Below are 16,927 nucleotides of genomic sequence, written 5' to 3'. Positions count from 1 at the left end.
GGGTCTCCTTTATCCACCATGGACTGAGGAGCTCAGGACCTGTCTGTGTTGGATTTGTGTTTGCTGTGAGGCCTTCATAGCACTTGATATATTCTCAAGACTTATTGATCTCCCCAACGTCACTCCAAGAGCCTCAGGAGAATGTGAGCCAGGTTCGGCCTGGCTTTCAGCAGAGGGTTCTGAGTTTGCTGGGCGTGTGCAGAGTGGGCGTCTACCATGTGCTCCGTCCTGTACAAGGTCTATGGCGAGAAAGATGCGGGAGCTGGAGGTGGGGCAGGGGAGGCTCTCGAACACAAAGGAAGAAAAGGCCAGCTCCTAAGGTCCCCTTGCTGAGAAAAAGTAGCTGAATAATTCCAGGAGAGTCAGTGGTATTTTGGGGTGAAAGTTATAGAAAGAAAAGGAAATGTTTAGATGGAACTCTGGAAAAGTCGTCAGATGGAAGAAGATTTAGAATTGTCGTGTGGCTGCCAGAGGTAGAACTGAGAGTCGTGAGTGGAAATGGTGGGGACATGTCTTGGCCTGACACTGTGAAGCTACTCCCAACAGTAAGACTTGCTTGAGGACTGACAGACTGCCCTCATGAAGCTGTGAGCGCCCCTCTGCGCTTGTGCAGAGAGTGGACAATTCGTCTTGGGAATGTGGGGGAGAGAATGGGTGACGGAGGGGGGCGGTGGGCAGGGGAAATTGTAGAGCCCCCTGGTCCCTTCTAGCTTCGGGCTAGGAGCTACATTTTTAGGTACAGATTCAGGTGCTTTAAAGGTTCGGAGAAAGAAGGCAGCAGGGTCTGGACTGGTCAAAGGGGGCTTCCTTAGGCCCTTGCAGTCAACTTTGAATACCAAGTGTGGCGGCTGTGCTCTGGGCAACCTCTCCTGGAGCACTGGGCAGCATGTTGGGGAAATTAGAGTACATAAAACTCCACTGTGATTGCAGGGACTCTGGGCATGAGATACCATCAGGAGACGAGGCTGGGCACTGAGGCCTGGTGTAACCAATAATTGGAGCCATCACACAGGCCTGTTAGCTTGGCTCTGTACCTTCCAAGGAGCGCTCGGAGTGAAAAGCACCTTTATGAAATGCCCCATTCATTTCCTGCCGGAGATCCTATCTTCAGCCTGGGTTCTCGCCTCCTGGAGAATTAGCTGTTTCTTACAAAGCGTCCCCTCCCAGTAACGATGCTGAGGGAACCGTGGAGGAGGAACAATTTCCATTTGGCAAAGCAAATTATGTGTTCTCCATATATTTTCTTAAGTATACTTCTTTGCTTGTTGAAACATTTGGTATAAGATATTGGACCAATTTAACACTGCATCATTTCCTATCACGTATTATGGTTGATCTGAGAGAACACGCTTAAAAGCTGTGAAAATGATTTGAGTCACTGTAAATGCTGTAGCTCCAGGAGTAGAAAGCAGCTGGATTCTGATAATGCGGATGTAAAGCTGGCTGAGATGTTTTATCCTGCTACAGACAAGAGCTCTAGCTGAGAAGATGGAGACAGGGTATTAAGTAATGTCCTGGCTTCTGTATGGCAGCCTTGCAGGTAACCACCCATGTTTACCAGCCCACAAAAGAGCTCATGGTATTTAGCGCTGCTTTCAACTATCTAGCCTATAAAGAGAGGGACATCAATAAAATCGAGTCATTAATATAGGGTCATAGGCGTTGTTCCTGGCCTGGACCTATAGAAATTCTTCACTGCGTGAATCTGGCTGAATTTCTGAGTCTTCTGAGAAGAGAACCAAGGCTTAGAAGTAGGAGTTTTGATCCATAGTCCTACATGACCCCTGAGTTTTGGTGAGATGGGTGGTGCTGGCGTGACCATGTGCTCCCTGGCCTTGGATTTCGTTGAGCCCCAGCTGGGGAGACAGATACAGCTCTGGCTCCTACTGCTCCTCTGAGGCTGTACAGGCTGCGGAGGGACCTAGATTGCAGAGCCAAGGCAACCACCCCCTGGGACTGCCTGGGATGCTGGGTATTGAAACGTCATGGGCGTGGGGGGAAGGGGAGCATCCCTGAAGCTACAACACAATTAATGGGAAGACAGAACTGAATTTATGCAGCCTTTCCCCAAAGCAGTCCCTCCGAGAGGAGTGAGGTCAGCTTTACTGCTCTGGCTGCCTGATTCAGCTCTGCTCTCCCTTCAGCCTGAGCTCTTCCTTTGCTCCCATCTCTCCCTGCTCAGAACCCCCTCGGACTCCTCTGCCCCTCAGCTACCTCATGTTTAGGGGAGGCATCTGGATCTCCCCAGGCTGCAGGCTGCTCGAGGGCAGAGACTCCCCCGTGTTGCCCGTGGGGAGCACAGGGCCTGGGGGTGAGCAGTGAGCACCTGAGCTCAGGAGTGGGGCCTGTGTTGCCTCCATCCCTGGCACATGGCAGGGGCTCATAAATATTTGCTAAATAAAGGGCTGCAGTTCCAGAAGGCAAGAGCAGCCTGCTTCTTCTCCACCTCTCGATGCCATTGCAGGACCTGACCTGTAGTCAGTACTCAGTGTGCTGATTCTTTGCTGTCTTAGTTTCTCATCATCCTCCATTTCTGGGGGGCAGGCAGGCTCTGGAACCCTCTGGAATGGCCATGTGAGATTGCCACTAGGCTCCCTTGCATGTAGAGAGGAGGCTGTCTCACTGGGCCAGTGAAGTGGCTGCCTCACCTGCCTACAGCTGTAGCCAGTCTCTGCAGCTCCTGGAGGGCTCTCGTGGCACGCCCTGCGCCAGTGCTCTGGCTTCTCTCCTGGGTTGACAGAGGGGAGGCTCGCAGCCCAGGGTCCAGATGGCTGGACCTCCATCAGCCGCCTGATGTTTCCCTCCCTCCACAGAACAGCCAGCCAGTGTCAGAGGGAGGAGAGCTGGGGCTGTGCTGTCAATAGGAAGTGCCAGGGAGGTGGGGACGGGAGCAGCTGCCCGGCTGTGCCAGAGGGACTGGTATTGGGAACTGGGGGGTTGGCAAAGGCAAGCTATAGGCAGCCCAGCCCTGACCTGGAAAGGAGAGGGGACAGGAGGGGAATCTGGGGAGGAAGAGTCTCAGATCCCCAATGGCGCATCCTTGAGCCAAAGTCATCCATTGGAGCAGTCCCTTGTCAGGCAGGAAGAGGCCTGTGTTAGAACCTCTGCTGTGCTCGGTCTCTGGCTGGGGGCCATCCGCTTCCATCTGTCACTGCATGTTTCCCAAGGGCCAAGGGCCTTGTCCTTCCCAGGTCAGACCTACATTGTGGTCTAAAGGGTGTCCGCCCCATCCCCGGCTCTCTCCCCTTTATCCTTCACAGGGCTTTTCCCAGTAAATCTCTTGTGCATCTCAACTCTGGTTGGTATCTACTTCTTACAGGACCTGAACTATCACACGTATGATATGTGTTCCCCTGTGCCTGGTTCCTTTCTGCATCGTCTGTAAGTGAGCCACCGCTGTTGTGGAGCAGGAGGGCACTGCTTTGGATACAGGTGGTATCCTCTTGCACATGAAAAGAGACCTTGACAGCTGCCAGAAGCTTTGGGTGTCTTCCAGTGCCACATCTCAGCCAGGGCAGGAGCCCCTGACGGGTGTCATCTGGACTCTGATTGAACATCTGCAGGGAGAGGTCACCACCTCCTCTGAGTGCATTGGAGGGCAATGCAAATTGCTAGAAAGTTCTTCTCCGTGCAGGTGTGGCTTGGCAGAGGTGAACCCAGATTTGGGGGTGGTAGGAGGTAATGAGAGTGGAAGAAGGGTCCCTCCAATGAGGTTTCTGCAGCAGCAGGCTGAGCGCCCCAACTTTCTCCTTGGAAATAAGACATCCTCCTTTTGCTAAAGAGAGAAAACTATCTGTGGTCTCCTGCCACACAGTCTTAGGTTTAAGTCCTAGCTCTGACTCCTAGAAGTGTGATCTTGAGCCATCTCTCAAACTCTCTGGGTCTCAGTCTCCTCTTATTTAAAATAGGATCATAATACTTACCTCCCAGATCTCTTTGAGGATTAAATAATTTGATGTTTGTGAAATGTTCTTTGTGGAAAACAACTGTGAGTTACATGTTGCCTCCGCAGAGCCCAGCTCACAGTTCTGAGGTGCTGGTCCTGGATGTGAGTTTGGGGGTGCCTGTCTGCAGTGGGTTGGATGGTGACCCTTAAAAAGATATGCCCATGTTCGAATCCCAGAACTGCGAATGTGACCTTATTTGGAAAAAGGGTCTTTACAGATGTAATACAAAGAAGAATCTTGAAATTAGCTCACCCGGGATTATCTGCATGGACTGTAGATTAGTAACAAGTGTCCTTACAAAAGACAGAGGAAACCCCCACCCAGACCACAGCCAGGTGGCAGAAGAAGCTGCAGAAGGTTTTTGGGCTGCTTAAAGCATGGAGCCGCAGTGAAGATGAGCAATCTTAACAAAGCCATCCCTCCCGCCAGAGCAGATGGCACAAAAGGCTGCTTGCTTTTGATCCTCATGTCTTTGTAACTGGAAAAACCACATTTTAGAAGTAAAGAGAGTTGTACAGCAAATAAAACATTATGTAACATCTTGTATGTGTGAGGAAAAAAGAATAGCTACATGGATGTTGACAGAAGTCTGAGTGTGGGCAAGGATCCCATTCATGCCCCAAGGATCAAGAAAGCCACCCGCCCGCCAGCCTCCCCTCTTCCTTTCGTCAAAACATATTTGTTAAGCTTCAAGTTTGTGCCAGGCATTGTACTGAGGGCTGGGGACAAGGCTGTGAACAAGAAAGATGGTCTTTCTCCTCCCTGGCACACAGCCCAGGAGGGGAGACAAGTGGTTAACAAAAAGGTGGACCCATCTTTTTAAATGATGATAGTGACAAGTGTTGTGAATTGCTTTGGTGCCCTTGTCAAAATTCAACACCCATATACGCGTGGGTCTATTTCTGACTCTCGATTCCGCCCCGTTGATCTGAGTCTCTCCTTTATCAGTTCCACACCGTCCATCTGCCACAGGAGGTCTGAAGGCTGGGGGTGTACATACTCCAGCTTTGCTCTTTTCCAAAATTCCTTTGGCTCTTCCGGTTCCTCTGCTTTCCTATCTAAATTTTAGAATCTGCTTTTTAGACTCAGCCGTATACCTCAAGTGTTATGAAGGCAAAGTCCACGGAGCTGAAGATTTTTCATAAACGAAGTTTTAGCAATCAGGCCCGAATGTTAGGCCGTAGGCTAATGACAGATGAGGTAAGAGTTCGCTTCTTTCCTTTTTTAGGTGTTGATGACGGACTCGGAGACTCTATGATCCTTTCACAAACGGTTTGAGGTGGCTGATGGTTGGATGTGGGTCGGAACTATCCAGAGCTGCCCAAACCATCCTTCGTGTACTTTGCTTCTTTTACTCGTCTTTAAAAACAAAGGTGGAAGTGAACCCAAAACATGATACTGGCCTCTAAAACAGAATTGGGGGGAGAGTGGGGCAGAAAGAGGCCATTTCGGTGGCTGTACCTCAGACCAGACCACAGGATGTGAACCTGCAGGCTGACCGTCTGTGGGCCCCAAGCCCCTCCCACGTGGGCCGAGGGCCTGAGAGCAGGGCTGACGTTCCATCCAGGGATTCAGGGAATGGCAGGCCGGTCACGTCTGGCTGACTCAAACATGAGAGAAGGTGAAGTGGCCCCAAATCTAGCCAGGCAGGGAAGCTGCCTCTCCCCTGGCGAGCCCTGCTGGTCTTTGCTGTGCTTGGAGCAGGCAGAAACCTCCTCGCTCTGTGTTGTCATTTGCGGCCCCGCCGCTTTGGGTCTGCGCCGCTCTGTTCAGACAGTGCACGGTCCACTGCGAGTCCTTGGGTAGGTGGGCAGAGCCCGCAGGCTGCACCTCACCCTCCCCCGGGCCTCGGCCCTCACAAGACACGCAGCAAGAGGGAGGGAAGTGAGAGCCCAGGCTGTCTGGGGCCTCCCAGGGAGAGACAAATGAGAAAGCCAGGGCTAGCACGAAGACACCAAGCTGGCCAGCAGGCTGACCTGAGCAACCCAGTCCTCCATCCCTGGAGGGAGGCGGGGAGGGCCTGCGAACTGGGCGACAAGATTCCTGCCCCCTGGAAGCTCACCTTGCTGAGGGAAGGAGATGGGCCTTCCAGGCAAGGGGTCTAAGAATGCCCCCAAACACACACACAAGGTGGCAGCAAGGCACAAGGGCAAAGGCACTGGACTCGGCGTCAAGACCGGTCTCTGATCCTGCCTCAGTCACTGCCTGGTTCTGTGATCTGAGGTGGTCACACAATTTCTCTAAGCCTATTTTCCTTTGCTGCAAAATGGGGTAGTCCTTCTGCCAGTCGAAAATCAAAATAAATAGCAGGCAGAGGAACGGGTAAATGGACAATCCTAATAGTCTGTGCCCATATGGTGTTCACTGTGTGCCAGGCGTTGGTCTCGGCCCCTTGTATACATGAAATCACTGAGGCCCTGTAACACCCCCATAATCAGGGTGCTGTTACTATGAGCCCAGGATACGGAGGGGGAACAGGGTCCAGAAAGGTAATGGAACTGGATGAAGTTTGAGTGGTGGGGCTAGGATTTAACCCGGGTCTATTCTGGAACCCTTGCTCTAAACCACAGCGTTCTCATGTCCCTGATGAAAATACTCTGGGAACTGCAAAGTGTTGTACAAATCTAAAAGTTAAGATACACAGTTAGTTTGTCCCCACTGTCCTCATCTGCCCTCATCTGGAAACTGAAGCCGTGTGGGCGAGGGCTGGCTTGGGTCAGCTGCTCCGCTCCTCGAAGAGCCAGCAGCAGGGGAAGCTGCAGAAAGGATGTCCCCATCTGCATGCACGTGTCAGTGCACCCAGAGGGCGGGACAAAGCCTCCTTAGGGGCAGAGAGAGAAGGACTCAGATCGTGGACCTCAGGGAAGACAAGATCTGTCCTGAGTCCAGAATGGTTCTAGAACCAGCCTCCCAGAGGTCAGCAGCCTCGGTGTAGTCTCGAGGGCCAGATGTGGCTCCTTTGGTGGCCTGGGAAGTCAACGGACAGTGTGGAGCCTCACTCCACACAGGACCAGGGCTACCAGATGATAGCAGCTCGGAGGAGCCTGGATGCGGGACGGCACGGGCAGGGGAGCACAGGGGACTGGAAGAGGATGCTGCAGCAGAGTAACTGGGGACAAGATGCGCAGAGGCTTAGGGCCGGAATGGACCCTAGAGGCCTCTTAGTCTCACACTCCCACCTGAGCCTGAGCCTGGGGTGATTTGCGAGGGCCTGAAATGACCCATTGTCTTAAATTGTCTCCTTCAACGACCTATTCCACAGCCCTAAGAGGTCAAGCTCAGAGCTTTCTGCCTTTGAGATCAACATTGCCCTTCTTTGAAAATGCAAGCTCACTGGGGCCACGGAGGCCCCCAGACCTTAGTGTGAGGGAGTTTGGACCCATTGAAGAGCAGGGAGAGGGCACCAGGCTGGGAGACAATGACGAGAGACAGGTTGTAGGTGGGCCATAAGGAAGAGGGGGTTTGGGAAGCTGCTGGTTTCACCTACAGCTGGACCTCAGAGAGGCGGCCTCCCTGGAGGCCTGAGCTCACCAGGGGCCTCAGACCTTTGCATTTATCAGTCAGGAGAGCCTTGCTGCCACAGCAAAGGACCCCAAAATTTCAGTGGCTTCAACACAAGAGAAATCTATTTCTTACTTATGGCACAGTCTAATGCAGGGTACCCTCGGCTCCGCACTGTCACTCAGGGTCCTAGTGCCCTTCCTTCATGTGGCTCCCCTCCTCACTGCTCAGAGGCCTCTGTGTTAGCCAGTGGGAGGGGAAAGAGAGTGAATACTGCACGTGGGACATTGGTATGCCCCGGGCTTGGAACTCACTGTTTCCACCCACATTCCTTCCATTGGTCAGCACTCCATCACTGGGCCACACCTGATGACAAGGGGAGGCCAGGAAAGGTGCTCCAGCTGAGTGCCCAGGAGGAAGAGGCAAACAGCACTTTCTCCCACACTGGGATCCCTGTCCTTCCTTTGAAAATGGATCAGGGCACAGTTTGGGCCATCAGGAAGGCTCCTCGGAGGAGGCAGCATTGGCTCTGAGACTGGAAGGATGGTGGGCTTCTCCCTGAGATGGGGTGGGTGTTGTGTGCAGAGGTACAGAGAGCGTCCACACACACAGACTCTTCCCCGCCCCCACGGCCCCTCCCCAGGTGCAACCTCCAGGGCATGTGGGGACAGAGCTGATCTCTCAGCTGGCTCAGGATGGAGCAGTGCAAGTATGGAGGACCAAGAAGGGTAGTTTACCCCAAATATCTCAGGCTGCTTGACCTGTGCGAATGAGTACACATCTCATCTCTTCTCACAAGGACAAAAAGTGGTCATTTTGTGAGTCAGGAAGGTGCTTTTATAGCCAATAATTACATATTCATGGGAGAAATGTAATAAAAATCATTCCTCTCTTCATTTACTGAAATGCGATTTTTCTGTAGTCATTATGTAATTACTGGTATTTTCTGGTAACATTATTAAGAATAACTGGACCACCATTTCCCAATGTCTGGACACCTTCAAACATGAGAAGTGCCTCGTTCGACAGGAAGAATTGGGCAGAAGGGGCCATTTTCTTGGAGAAGACCCTGGCAATGCTCCAGGCAACTTTGTCAGGTTCTTGGGAAGGAATGGTTCCAAAGCCATCGCCTGGTGCTGACAGAACGGTTTGCAGCTGCCTTCAGTGCCCGGCACACTTCTCAGCACCCGCCCTCACAGCCCTGGACACAAAGTGTCTCAGGGAATGTGTCCCCTGTGCTGGGCTGATGGCAGACTCGCCTGCAATCTGAAGCCCAGGGGACAGGGACCCCCAAAAGGAACAAGCTGAGTGCCTATTCCAGAACTTCTCCTGCTGTCTCCTTTTCCTCAGCTCTTCCCTCTCCTAGATGGCTGGGGTGGAGATTGGTATTCCCTTTCCCAGAATATCATTTAAAATTGGCAGGAACTGTTTCAAAAGAGCAGATCTCTGACCACTTCGAATTGCCCGTGCGTTACACAGTTGTTCCTAAGGCTCTTAAATTATTCACAAGGAACATGACAGCAATTGCTGTGGGGCTCGGGGAGAGGAACACTGTGTACATCTGCTCAGGTTGTACACTGCCCAATTCCAGGGGATGCCACTTATACACATTACAGTGTGTACCAACAGCATGACTGTAGGTGGGTGGCCCTGCTACAGAATCCTGGACACAGCTAAAGGTGCAAGGAAGCAGCTAGACACCCCTGGCTGGTGCTGACAGGCTTTCTCTAGTCTCCTGTTACAAACATGCACCATACTTCTTGTTAGTTACCAACATAAAGGCATTGTCATTCGGTTGGCAGGACCGGAAGCCATCGACTGGGCTTTATGGCCTGGGAAAGCCATGCCATGTACTGCTCCTGAGATAAGTGGCCCTACAATCAAAAGAAGCGAGCAGATGGTGTAGTCTTCTCCTCTGGGAAGTGAGGACTTCTGGAGACTAGAGGGCAAGCCCTCCTGAGAAAGACAAATCCGAGGGTCTCAGGGAGAGAAGAGTTCATGAGTGGGCCTGGAGGGCCCGTGGGAGGGAAAACTGTAGCCTTAAATGCAAGAGCCCAGGTTCAGAGCCTGCAGACGAGCTTGGCGCCCAACCCTCAGGTGGGACCGGCTCCAGCAAGCTGGTGACGAGAGTCTATTCCTTCACTTTCGATACTTTCACGTCCACGAGCCCTTTCCTCGCACCAGGCTCTGTGCCGGCTGGGCATTGTGTTATCTCATTCAGTCCTCATGGGGAACCTCAGAGGAAGGGACTTCCATGCTCCCCATTTCAGAGATGAGGAAACTGACACAGGGAGAGGTTCAGTGACTTGCCCAAGATCACACAGCATGTACGTGGTGGAACTGGGATTTGAACCCAGTCTCTGGCCCAGAGCCTCGTTTCTAACCATTGTGTTCATCTGTGTTCAGGGTTCACTGAGCAATAGGAAAGGAGGTTACAGGAGTGGATGGGAGATGCGTGGATGGATCGGTCCCAGACACCCTGATCTAGCCGTCTTTCAATCCTGGACGTCCTTCCCTCCCTTTCTCTTTTCCTTCCTATCCTCCTCTCATGCTTTTTCCTGCTATACCCCTCCCTTCCCACCAGGCTCGTCCTTAACCCCCTGCCTCTAGGCTGGAGGGGGCTATTTCCCAGATCCCCACTTTTTCTGTCCATCAACACCAGGTCTTCCCTTTCAGATTTGGTGCCAATTCACTGCCTTCAAGAAGCCTGCACAGGCTCCCTTCAGTCATTTATTTATTCAGTACCCACTGAGCACCTATTTTGCATCAGGGACCATTCCAAGCCCTGGGATGCAAAAATGAATGATCCTTGGGCCCTACCCTTAAAGAGCTCACTGTTTAGTTGGGGAGACGGGCCAGTGAATAGAATAGACATAGACTAGACCAGATGCCCCTACAACAGCAGCTCTCGGGCTTACTGTGCCGCTGAATCACCTGAGGCTCTGGTTAAGAGGTCTGGGTGGGGCCTGACATTCTGCCTTTCCAGCAAGCTCCCAGGTGATGCTGATGCTGCTGAGGACCACCCTTTGCGTAACAAGACTCTCAAAGATTTCAGATGCTGTGATAGGAATGTATGTGTGGTGCTGGCGGAGGGGGCTCAATGAGAGAATAGGAGTCGGAAGGAGCAGAGGCCTGAGCCAAGTCCTGACCAAGGCTGAGGGGATGTGGGCTCTGTCACCTCTCGGAAATGAAATGCATTCAAGACAGCACCAAGGGGCCGGGACGGTTGTAATCTCTCCCAGAATAGATGTTCCGTCCATTCTGCCTTGACTTGCTCTGCACAAGTCACTGGCTTCTGGGAAGTGTGGGGGTCGGGCCAAGATCTCCTCCAGCTCTGACATTTTTAGAAGTCTACGATTCCCACCCAAAACAGCAAAATGGTTCCATTTTGTGGAACAGTGTTAGAGTTTGGTAGACAGAAATGGTTAGAAAAGACACAATTCAACCTCTTCGTTTTGCAAATGAGAAAACAGGTCCCAAGACAGGGGTAATTTTCCAAGATCACACTGTGGGTCAGGGCCCAGCCCCCAGCCCCCAGAGCACACAGCCACCAGGCCAAGGCTCCTTCCCTCAGGGACTCCGCCTCCTCACACAGTTCCAGGGGCTCCATTTCAAGCTGTTGCATAGAAAGCTGCCCCATGGAGTTGTCCTGCCTTCCATGGTCCTGAGCTGCCGTTCAGACTGAGACAAATAACTGAACAGCTCATCTGGGAGGAGTCAGTGAGCCCTTCCGTGAGATGCTGGCGACAAGCCAAGCATTCCCAGCCTAAGGATTGGGTTCTCCGGAAGGAAATTACAGAGTCCCAGTCCCGGTTATCACAAGGACTTCAGCGTAAACCCAAAGTCTTTCTCTCTCTCTTTTAATCTCAAGTGATCCATGTGAGCAGTACATCTTCCCTGGTACTGTAAGTACAGCAAAGAGCAAACGGAACCTGGTGTGCCCGCCAAGTGCATCCGCTGAGGGTGCGCCACGGGGGCTGGGACCTGTCAATGCACAGACGCAGACGTGCATGTGCACCTGTAAAAACAAGCCCAAGGGCTCATACAAGTCGTCACACACGTGTATGTCACTGGTACACAATCGCACAAACCTGCACACGTACCTCAGTGTTCAGGAACACTCAGGAACCTAGCAGAAGGCGCCGGGCATGGTGGTGCCCCACAAATGCCCATTTGGAATGCTGAAAAGCAAACTAGTGTGCTCTGTACGCTGAAACCCTATCCCTTTGAAAAAGAAGCCCCACCTCTCCCCCAGAGGATTAACCCGCTCACCTCATCCGCTGTTTTAATTAGTACATGGCACAGCTGGTGGATGGAAGGCTGACGCTTGAGTTGCATGGCTGCAGAATTTCAAACATGTCAACGAGCTTTGATGGCTGTTGTGATCAGAAGACTTTGGTTAAATAAACAGATGCAGCAAGCACTTTGTGCCAATAAGCACAAAGCATGTCAGAGGCTCCTCTACTCCTGGAGGCAACCCTTTCCCACTCCTGCCTTTGGCCAGTGTCCAGACCAGCCTGGCTGTGACAAAGGGATTAGAAGTCCCTGCCCCTCCCCAGCTCATCCAGCTGGTAGGCCTGCCACCTGCTGGCTCTCTCCCCAGTGATCAGAGCAAGGTGCCCCCTGAGCATCCCCTCCCCGGATGCAGCCCCACTGCGCCCCTCTCTCCTGCAGGTGAATTCTGCAGATACTTGCTGAACTTCTACCGGGGAGGTGGGGGAAGGGCTGAGAGCCTGGAGGGCTGAGACTTGTCAGCTAAGTCCTTTGCCCTCAAGAAGCCCCCAGTGAAGCTGGGGAGACAGACCTAAACCTCAGAAACTCAAGTTCTTGTGGGCTGAAGGCTAGCAGGACTCAGCAGCAAGAGCTGTGTGAATGAACTTGGCCTTGACCAGGTGCTATGGGAGGGAGGGAGGTTACGTCTCCTGGAAAAGTAGTTGGGGTTTGGCTTTGGTGGTCTTTGAGCAAGTCTTGGAGGATGGGAGAAATGTCCAAAGAGAAACTTACGTGGGTGGGGAGAGAGGCAAAGGGAACACCCGCAGAGGTGGGTAAGTGTCTGCACAATCAAATCACTGCATTGACTGGAGTGTAGGGGGCTTGCTTCAGGGATGGGTGGGAGGGAGAGCTTCCTCCGCTGAGGCCAGAGGAGAGGGTGGGGTGGATCACACAGAGCCTTGAAGGGCATCTGGAGGAGTTTGAGCCTTACTCTGTGTGGTAAACGAAAGGCTGTTTCATCCAGACCAATGCTGGCTAGTCTTGGGCCTACCATTGTCCCTGAGTAGATGGGACAGTGACAGCACCGAGGTACAGAGGGAGGAGGGGACAGGTGGAGCAGTAGCACGTGCAAGTAGCATTATGTTAATACTAGAGTGGCACTGCAGGTGATGACCTTTGGCCCAGGTGGCCCCTGGGGTGTAGGTGTCTCTTTTCCTTTGCCTCAAGAAATTTGCATGAAAATGATTGAGAAGCACTTCCTCAAATCAGTGTGGTCAAACTCAAGAACTTGTCTGGGAACCCTCAGGAATCACTGGGCCCTCGGTTGAGAAGTACTGTTCTAGCTACTCTGCTATTGTCTTCTTGGCCTACAAAGGCCACCAGAGAACTTCAGATGTGGACTGCAGTTTTTTTATACTTTTTTTTTCCATTTGATTTATTTACTTTTATTTTTAAAATTTATTTTATTGAGATCACATTAGTTTATAACATTGTGTAAATTTCAGGTGAACATTATTATATTTCAACTTCTGTACAGACTGTGTCGTGTTCACCACCAATAGTCTAGTTTTTTTTTTTAAAAGATTTTATTTTTTTCCTTTTTTCTCCCCAAAGCCCCCCAGTACATAGTTGTGTATTCTTCGTTGTGGCTCCTTCTAGTTGTGGCATGTGGGACGGCGCCTCAGCGTGGTCTGATGAGCAGTGCCATGTCCGCGCCCAGGATTCGAACCAATGAAACACTGGGCCGCCTGCAGCGGAGCGCGCGAACTTAACCACTCGGCCACGGGGCCAGTCCCCCAATAGCCTAGTTTTTATCCATCACCATCCATATGTGCCCCTTTACCCCTTTCGCCTTTCCCCCACCCCTTCCCCTCTGGTAACCACCAATCTGTTCTCCTTATCTACGTATTTGTTTATCTTCCGGATGTGAGTGAAATCATACGATATTTGTCTTTCTCTGATTTATTTCACTTAGCATGATACCCTCAAGATCCATCCATGTTGTCGCAAATGGCACAATTTTGTCTTTTTTTATGGATGTGTAGTATTCCATAATATATATATATACACCACCTCTTCCTTATCTACTCATTCCTTGATGGGCACTTGGGTTGCTTCCAAGTCTTGGCTATTGTGAGTAATGCTGCAGTGAACATAGAGGTGCATATAGCTTTTTGAATTAGTGTTTTCACGTTCTTTGGATACATACACAGAAGTGGGATAGCTGGATCATATGGCATTTCTCTTTTTAATTTTTTGAGAAATCTCCATACTGTTTTCCATAGTGGCTTCACCAGTTTACCTTCCTATCAGCAGTGTATGAGGGTTCCCTTTTCTCCACATTCTCTCCAACACTTATTTCTTGTCTTTTTAATAAAAGCCATTCTGATGGGTTTGAGGTGATATCTCATTGTAGTTTTGATTTGCATTTCCCTAATAATTAGGGATATTGAACATCTTTTCATGTGCCTGTTGGCCATCTGTGTATCTTCTTTGGAAAAATGTCTGTTCATATCCTCTGCCCATTTTTTGATCAGGTTGTTCATTTTTTGTTGTTAAGCTGTTTGAGTTCCTTATGCATTTTGGAAATTAACCCCTTGTTGAATATATGATTTGCAAATATTTTCTCCTAGTTGGTGGGTGGTCTTTTGTTTTGTTGATGGTTTCCTTTGCCTTGCAGAAGCTTTTTAGTTTCATGTAGTCCCATTTGTTTATTTATTTATTTTTGTTTCCCCTGCCTGAGTAGACATGGTATTCAAAGAGATACTGCTAAGACTGATTCAAAGAGCGTACAGCCTATATTTTCTTCTAGAAGTTTTATAATTTCAGGTGTTATTTTCAACTCTCTAATCCATTTTGAGTAATTTTTGTGTATGGTGCAAGATAACGGTCTACTTTCATTCTTTTGCAAGTGGCTGTCCAGTTTTCCCAACACCATTTATTGAAGAGACTTTCTTTTCTCCACTGTATATTCTTGGCTCCTTTATCGAAGATTAGCTGTCCATAGATGTGTGGTTTTATTTCTGGGCTTTCACTTCTGTTCCACTGATCTTTGTGTCTGTTTCTGTGCCACTACCATGCTATTTGGATTACTATAGCTTTGTAGTATATTTTGAACTCAGGGATTGCGATGCCTCCAGCATTGCTCTTTTTTCTCAGGATTGCTTTGGCTATTCAGGGTCTTTTGTTGTTCCATATAAATTTTAAGATTCTTTGTTCTATTTGCATGAAGAATGCCATTGGGATTCTGATAGGGATTGCATTGACTCTCTAGATTGCTTTAGGTGATATAGGTGTTTTAGCTATGTTTGTTCTTCCAGTCCGTGACCATGGACTGTAGTTTTTTGATCTGGGTCAAATTGTGTGATGCACAACTTACTGGCTGATACTGGGAGACTTTATAAAAATGTTAATGTGTTTTCTGAAATGACAGTGTCGAGAATTTACTCAAAACAATGCAGAGTTCCCACCTTTTGAAGATCTAAATAAGAAATTTCTCTCAGAGCTTAGAACCAGTAAGAGTTGACCTTTTCCTAAATAACTGGTTTATCCTCACTAAATCTATGCTCTTAGTCTTGTAATTGATTGTATTTCCCTCCTTGCATGGGATGCTAGGAAGCTCAGAGGCAAATTTTGGCCCACTTTTAACAAAGTTTATAGGACCCAACTTTTCTTTCTCTTCCAGTTCCTCACTGAAGTTTTTAAAATTTGTGTCAAATTTATTTTTCTAAGCCACCAAGAATCACATGAATATGACATGGGGATAAAAATGAAAATTGATTAATAATCATGGACATTAAAATGGAAAAAAATTTTAGAGAGAATCTGGTCCTGCCCCTTAAATTATAGAGAGTATAATTAAGACTTTGAGAGGAGTTAAGTATCAGCGTGCCTCAGGAAACTGGGCTGGGGGCAGGTAGCGGGAGCCTGTCCCAACCACTCCTTTCTCTGCTTTGTCACTGAACCATCAAAATCCAGAAGGGGATTTTTTCCACCCCTTTCCATGCAGTCTCACAAAACCATCTCTGAAATAACTCGTCCTGCTGCTCTGGCTTCCGCTAAGGGAATCTCTTGGCATCACCAGTCAGGTTAACATGCCCCAAACACCCTCTGTCCAAAGTGAAGAGAAGGTGTAATCTTCTGCATCACAAGGGGCAGAATGTGGGCATTTAATCAATAATTCGTCTTAAATAAGATCGTTCTGATGTGAACGCTATACCCTGCAATGTGCTGGCTCTCTGTGCCCATTAGGAACCAAAGCAGCGGATGCTACATTTCTATCCAGGGGAAGGGAGAGGCAAGTGTGTTTTATAACAATCCTTGAAAGAGAGATGGGACGAGAGCTTCTCTCCTCTGTGGACCCCCAGGTAGCAGGGAACCAGCCCCTCCACCTCATTTGTGAACCATTAACAGTGACATTACCATAAATTCTCGGAGAAGAGATCCCAGCCTGAGAAGTGGGAGGGTCAGAGTTGGTGGAAAGAAATGATTCCTCCCTCCTTTCTTTGCAACACTTTTAAAAACAAATTAGGCTGTCTCTGTCTAAAAAGCTAGCCAACAGCCAGCGTTCCATGGAGCTTCTCTGGGGCTCTCTGCCTCCGAGGTCTTCATCCCTGAGCAGTAGAATCTTTCTGGACCTTTCCGATTCTGATGGCGGCTGGTGAAATGCAATCTTTGTCCTGTTGCTGAGGCAGATATAAGACTGTGTGGACCTCTCGGGCTAGGACGCTGGGGAGTGGGTGTCCAGCCGAGAGACCTGAGTGGGCCTGGGCTCGTGTCTGAGGTCCCAGTTCCAGGCAGCCGTGTTCTCTCGGCTCTCACAGTGTACTCGAAGCTGTGCATGAAGGGTGGGGTGGGCTTCCAGGATTTGGGGATTCTGGGTGGTCCTGGACAGCACTCTTCTGCTCCCTCCAGCTCTGGGCTGAGTCATCTCATCCCTGGAAAGCCTTCCCTGACCACCTGACCAGTTCTCATCACACTGACCCCTCCTTCTCAGCACTTGTGGTAGTTGCAATTGTGCATTGCTTTGTGTAATTGTTCACTTAATGTCTCTCTTCCAGGGGACTGTGTGCTCCATGAGGGCAGGTAAAGTGATGGTTCTTGTTTACCATCGTGCTGAGCCCGATTCCTGGCACATTGCTGATGCCATACATATTTTTCAGTTGAATGAATAAATGATTGAATGAGTGAATCTCTGGACTTGTTAAGCATCTATTGTCCTTGATTCCTTGAATTAGGCCTGGAGCCGCATGGGGCTGAGCTGTGCT

The sequence above is a fragment of the Equus przewalskii genome, chromosome 18 (genome assembly GCF_037783145.1).
Source record: "Equus przewalskii isolate Varuska chromosome 18, EquPr2, whole genome shotgun sequence".
Lineage (NCBI taxonomy): Eukaryota > Metazoa > Chordata > Mammalia > Perissodactyla > Equidae > Equus > Equus przewalskii.
The sequence above is the reverse complement of the archived record's forward strand: the minus strand, read 5'-3'. Positions refer to the sequence as shown.